Genomic DNA, 6,270 nt, shown 5'->3' with positions numbered 1-6,270 from the left:
GGTGGATGTGGTGTGTTGGGGGGCAGGGTGGAGCATGTCAGAGACCTGCATAGAACCAGAAATAAAGCAATAATTTAATGTAAGATTTTGCTTCTGTTTAAAATTGCTCCCACCTTTTCTTTTCACCTTGTTCTTGTGCCTCCTTCCCCTTCGCTGTGGAAGGCAGTGGTGTTATTAGTGTGACCGTGCATTTCTCCCTGACAAAGCCTGGAGGGCTTTTTTGTTCCGCTCTTTCCACATGCTCATGGTTGGGATGCAAAATACTCCAAAAAGAGAGGAGGTATGAGCTGATAGACAGAGAGCTTTCCGCTGAACTACAACAGCAGAGCAGGCAGTGCAGGTGCCTGCACGTGTTTCTGAATTTCTGCTCAAATCCAATAAATCCAGGCCCCACGCCTCCTGGTTTTTAAGGCAAGGTGGTGATTGGTTTTGCAAAGCTGTATATAGGTGACTGCTCAGTGTCATGCCCCGCTGGGCTGGCAGCACCCAGAGGCAGCGCTGGCTCGTTGTCCCGTCAGCTCATGCTGCTCCCGTGCACAGCCGGTGACTCTCACAGCGCACTGGGGGACGGAAAAAGGTCCCCAGGCAGGTTTGGGCTGTAAAGTGCTTCGGTGAGCACTGTGCTGGGATGTGCGAGGTCACTGCGGTGAGGAAAAGGTGATGCTGGACCGGGAAGGACAGAGAAGAAGAGAATGTGTGTGTGGGAGAAAAAAAAGAGAATAAAAATGGAGACAGAGACACCTAGAGGAAAATCTCCCTTTGGCTGGCTGGCTTTGGACAATTCATTCCTTGAAGAAGAGGGGAGGAGGGAGCGAAACACAAAAGAAAACGACAAATCCAGTCCTAGGATTTTAAATTAAAACCAGTCCAAGGAGCTGTATTTTTTTTAAACCATATTTCAGTCTTTCCTCTTTTCTGTTCGGCTTTGGCTCAGCAGCTGCCTTTGTAAATAAATACGCCAGTAATAGAATTTGCTGTAGAGTGTATCTGCTGGCTCGGCTGCAAACACTTGACTTATTAGTGCAATACAATGGGAGTTTTTATAAAACCCCAGTGCTCTCAGGCTCCTTTAAAAAATAATGTTTTCATCTAACAGCTTTCGGCTGTTATATCTTAACCTTTTTTTCCTCTCTGCTCGGCACCTCTACGCTGACAGTTCTCCTTGGTTGCTCTGTTTGGAGATTGGGTTTAGCAAAGCAATGAAAAAAAAGAAAAGTAAATAAAATTGCTGGCGATCCTGGCAGTCTGACTGATTCTCCCAATCTCGACTGGAGGTCTCACAGAAATGGCCTTTCTTGCGCTGTGTTAGTATCTCCCCATCTAGCTGAAACTCAAAAGCACAAAACCAGATTATATGATGCAACAAATTTCATCTGCAGCGTTCAGGCTTGGAGTGCATTCCTCCGAGTTTCTCAGGAGTCTCGCATTCCCTGCTTAGCATTGCCTCTGCTTGGAAAAAATCATTGTTCAAGTCACCACAAGCTCTTTTCATTGCTTTTGGTCATGAATCATAATTTGGGGTCAGATTCAGAGAGACAAAGGGATGGATTTTTTTGGATGGATTTTTTTTTTTTTCTTTTCCTAAATACTGTTCACTGCAGGTAGCTCTTAAAAGCTGATGGCACAGTGAGTCACAAGGAGAAATACACAGACTCTTTAACCATTGTCTGTGGATGTTTAGGCAATATCTGGCTGGCCAGGAGCCCCTTTGGGCTCTCTTTGGAGTGAAAGCAACGGAATGGCACCCTCTGGGCTTTGTCGTTTAGCCAACTGATTTCTAACCTTTCCTGCAATGGTGGCAATTTGGAGACGGTCCCGGTCGTCACGGCTGTCCCCCAGCATCCCCATCAGACCTGACCCAATGGCCCAAACAGCAACACCATGGTCTGCTCAGATTTCGGCTGTAACAGGGTATCTTCTGGGTCACGTAGGACCTTTGGAAATACCCACCTTTCAGATTTTTCTAAAAAAAAAAAAAATCCACCAGCCACAATCCAGCCCATTTAGGTCATACCCTTGGCTTTCCCCCGCATAAATAACCACTTTCTGAAGCAAAACCTGCCCATGCAAACAGAAAACGGCCACTTCGTGGTTTTGAAGCTACTGCCTTCAGCCTGGGCTGGAGCTTTTGGGGCCTGGAAGCGCTTTGCCCAGGCCAAGAGCAGTGGGATCAAAAAACGCCGCAGGACTGGAGCAAAACGGAGTTATGAGGACACCGTGTGACTGCTGATCCTAACTACAGGCATTTTAATTTCCTCTATGACTTCAAGTGCTCCTAGTTGCTTTCTTTTTGGTGTGCGTGTGTGCTTGGGGGTTGGTTGGTTGTTTCCCTTTTTTTTTTTTTTTTTAAGCTGTTGCACTGCATCCCTTTTTCTTGCTAGAGGAAAAAAAAAAAATCAAGGTAACCTAGGCTACCTCTAAAATGTAATTAGATTTGGTTTTCTCCTCTATTTGGGACTGGGAATGCAGTAGCACCTGATGTGCAACAAGGGCTTGAAAAGCGAGGTGATTCCCGGGGACATCCCCGCATGAGGAGGGCACAGGGTGTCATCCCCTCGGCCCTGCCCGAGCGCCCCACTGGAAGTGTTTCCAGGAGGAAGATGGTGTCTGGTAACGAAGGGCATGAATGCACTACCCAGATCCTGAATGGGACCAAAACATAGCCCTTTTTCTTAGTGGCAATGGGGATTTGGGGCAGCTGCCCTGTGGGGCCACGTACCGTGTCCTGTGCTGCGTTTTGGCCAAGGTTTGATGATGAGCGGAGGTGACGACTCTTCTCGAGCAGCCCTGTGACCAACGAGGTGAAGACAGGACCAACCATCCTACCAGGAACGAGCACGGCTGCTGCCACCTGGAGAAAGAGCAAAGGGATAAACGTCAAGGACAGCAGGGACATTTCTACCTGTGCATGGACTTCTTTTGGTGCCCTTAAATACAAGCCTCACACTGCCAAAACAACCCCAAGTTGGTATTTCTGCAGGGAAATAAACCTCTTCTGCAGGGCTGGTGCTGAGGGGTGAGTGTGGCCATTACCCCCACAGCTGGAGGAGCTGGGCTGGGGGACAAAGAAGGGACGTCCCACAGCAAAGCTGAGGATGCTCGTGGCTGCAGAAACAGCCAGGTGAGAGCACTGGGGGGGTCCCCACTGCACGGAGTGCACCAAACCTGCCAAAAGGAGCAGATGCCACCAAGTGAGCGTGAGTGCAATTAGACACCTACCTGTAACGATGCAGCCCCGCCGGGTGTGTGGGGCCGGGCACTGTCCCTCGCTGGCACAGGCTGGAGCCCCCAGTGCCACTTTGGCAGCGATGGGTTGGGGCAGGAGAACTGTGGTGGCTGAAGGAGAGTCACCGCAGCCAGCGCTGTCAAGGTCACCCCGGCTCGGCAACGGGAGCCTGAAGACAAATGGAAAAATCCAAGTTAGACATGACGATTGCGCACGGCTCAGCCTCAGGGAAGGAATAACCTTACAAACTCCATTTAAACCCTCCCTTCCTCGCCCCCCTCAGTCAAGTGCTATTAAAAACAAATAAAAGAAACAAAATACATAAATAAATAAACAAACCATGACTGTTGCCATATGAAGTAGCATTCAGACTTCTGAGTTGCTGAGTGTCCCCAGCCCCATTGGAGGCTTGTGGTACCACAGGGGTCCCATCCTGTTCTCAGGCTCCAGGGCTTGGGGACAAGCAACTCCGAGGGAGCCAGACCAGCCCTGGGGTTCGGTGCGAGGCCGGGGAGCTGCTGTGGAGCTGGCACAGCACCAGGGACACAAAAAGCAAATAAGAACAGTCTCACTTTTAGATGTGCATGTGTGCACACACATACAATGTAAATAATGATTATATTATCACGTATAATAGAAATATTGCAAATAATTGAAATATAGGTGATAATACATGCATTATATGTAATATATGTGCATAAAACATTCATTGCAAGAATGATTAAACAGTGGTTTACACTTACATATCGTATGTCTAATAGAGTGATTATATTTGTATATAACTGTAATACTTAATAGCCATTTGGTTTATGCAGATCTACATATGCGCACGTGTGTGCAACATCATATTTACATAAACACATGTGCGCACTCCCAGACAAGAGGCGGCATCTTCCCTTCCTGCAACGCTGAGCTTTGCCACAGTCCAACGTGGCTCAGCAGCTGAAGCCGAGCCCGTCCCTTCCTCCAAGTGCCGCTAACAGCTCTGCTGGCTCCAGCCTTCGGAGCGTGGCGGGCACTTTGCTGTGGGTATTTCACGCTACGGAGCTGCTGGCCCCATCCCTGGTGGCCCATGTGAAGCTGTTGACTTTCTCCTTCCAGTGGAAGAAAACTGAGCTTCAGCGATAGGGAGGTTTCCTTCCAGAGCTTGCTGTGCACTGCAGATTGGGTTGTTTACCAGCTGGAGGATTAAATAGACTTTCACTGAAGGGAAAAAAAAATATGTAAGTGTTTTCAAGTATGTCTTGGAAGCAATGTCTCGCTTGAAGGAGGCTTTTCAGACTTGCTTGTGTTTGCTGGCTGGCACTTCACTTGTCCCTGGTAAGGATGCTGCATCTCACACAAAGTAAGAGTTTCTGGAAAAATACTGCATTAGGATGGAGGCAGTGAAGAGAAGCTGGGGGGAGGGAAATAAATGCTTTGACTGTTCCTGAGAACAATCTGCTCCCATCTCTCTCTGTGGCTGGTGACAGCCCCTTTGCTTGCAGAGAAACTCCTCTGCAGCCAGGAACGAGGGAGCCGCTGACTGACCTTCCTCCCATTGCAGGAGGGGAACGATGCCTGGACAACTTGGTGGCTTTTCAGGCTGGACATGAAGAAGAAATTTTTTTTACACTGAGAGTGCTGAAACACTGGCCCAGGTTGCCCAGAGAGGTGGTGGATGCCCCATCCCTGGACACATCCCAGGCCAGGCTGGACGGGGCTCTGAGCAACCTGAGCTGGTGCAGATGTCCCTGCTCATGGCAGGGGGGGCACTGGAGAGCTGGGAAGGGCCCTTCAACCCAAACTGTTCTGTGATTCTGTGATTTTCACCTTGCTGGGACGGGGACTGAGCTCAGTGCCACCACTGGGAGGGCTTCATTGGAGGAGCAGGTTCAGGTGGAGTTACAGGAACACTGATCCAAACCATGCTCCAGGGTTACATATAAACTTTGTTAGCAAAGGCCCTTTCTCTTGCACAGGGAAAGAAAGGAGGAAACAGTGAACAGGCTGAAAGCCAAACAACTAGCCTTTCACTGCCCTTAAAAAAAATCCCCTTTTATTGAAACCATTTCCTTCGGTTATATCATTTCTCTTGAGCCTGGAAGCAATTTTCAGTCTTAAGCGTGTTCCCTGCACTAAGTGCACAGGCAGGAGGCTGACGCTTGGCTGCACACCACGGGGTACCCTGGAGAACAGCATGTCCCTCTGTGCCCTGTGTGACCTCCCCACATCAGCTCACAGCCCCAACACCTCCTGCAAGGGGGGAACCCCCAAATCCAGCATGGGTGAGGTACAGCACAGGTCACCCTGGCCCAGCTGGGTCCCACAAGTAGGACACAGATGGCATCCATTACCTGTTCCCATCCGTGTACTCTGTCAATAGCAACAAGGAGAACAAGCCAAACTCTGCCCAGAAATCCCCCAATGAAAGGAAGCAACGGCACCCGGGTTTTGTTGCAATCACATGGCAGAGGAGCAGCTGCGGGTTAGACACTCGGAGCTGATGCTGAAGCCATTAAAAACCGTGCACAGGGCTGGAGTGATCTCAGCAGCTTGGCCTTAGAACTAGCCTTACCTTAGGACCAGCCTTACCTGATTTCATGCCAGCAGCAAAAGCACCAAGGTCCGGAGAGGACATCTCCAGCGCAGTGAGGACACGCAGCAAGGAGGAGAAAAGACAGTCTTGAGGCCAGAGGAGTTATTTTCCAGGAGTTATGTGCCAGGACTGCTCAAGCAAGTGCCAAACTGGCGCTAATAAAGGTTTACAAAATAAAACGCTAAGCTCAAGTTATTCAAATATATACTTATATGTCTCTTAATGCAGCCCCCCCCTCAAACTGGGACCGGCAATCAGACATTTGCTTTGCTTTCCCTACAAGCCCCTTCAGCTGCTGCTGCTGCAATAATCCCATGTGGGTGCTCGCGGCCGAGGGCGGCACAGCCGAGCGGAGCTGAGAGCACACGGGCTGCAGTGAGAGATAAAAAAGGGCCCAAGACGTGTGCCTCGAATGCTGAAATCTCCCCCACTAAGAAGCTGGTGTGCGCATCCTCTTCAGCTCAGC

This window comes from Caloenas nicobarica, chromosome 11, assembly GCF_036013445.1.
Source record: "Caloenas nicobarica isolate bCalNic1 chromosome 11, bCalNic1.hap1, whole genome shotgun sequence".
NCBI classification, from domain to species: Eukaryota; Metazoa; Chordata; class Aves; order Columbiformes; family Columbidae; genus Caloenas; species Caloenas nicobarica.
This window is presented reverse-complemented; position numbering follows the sequence as displayed.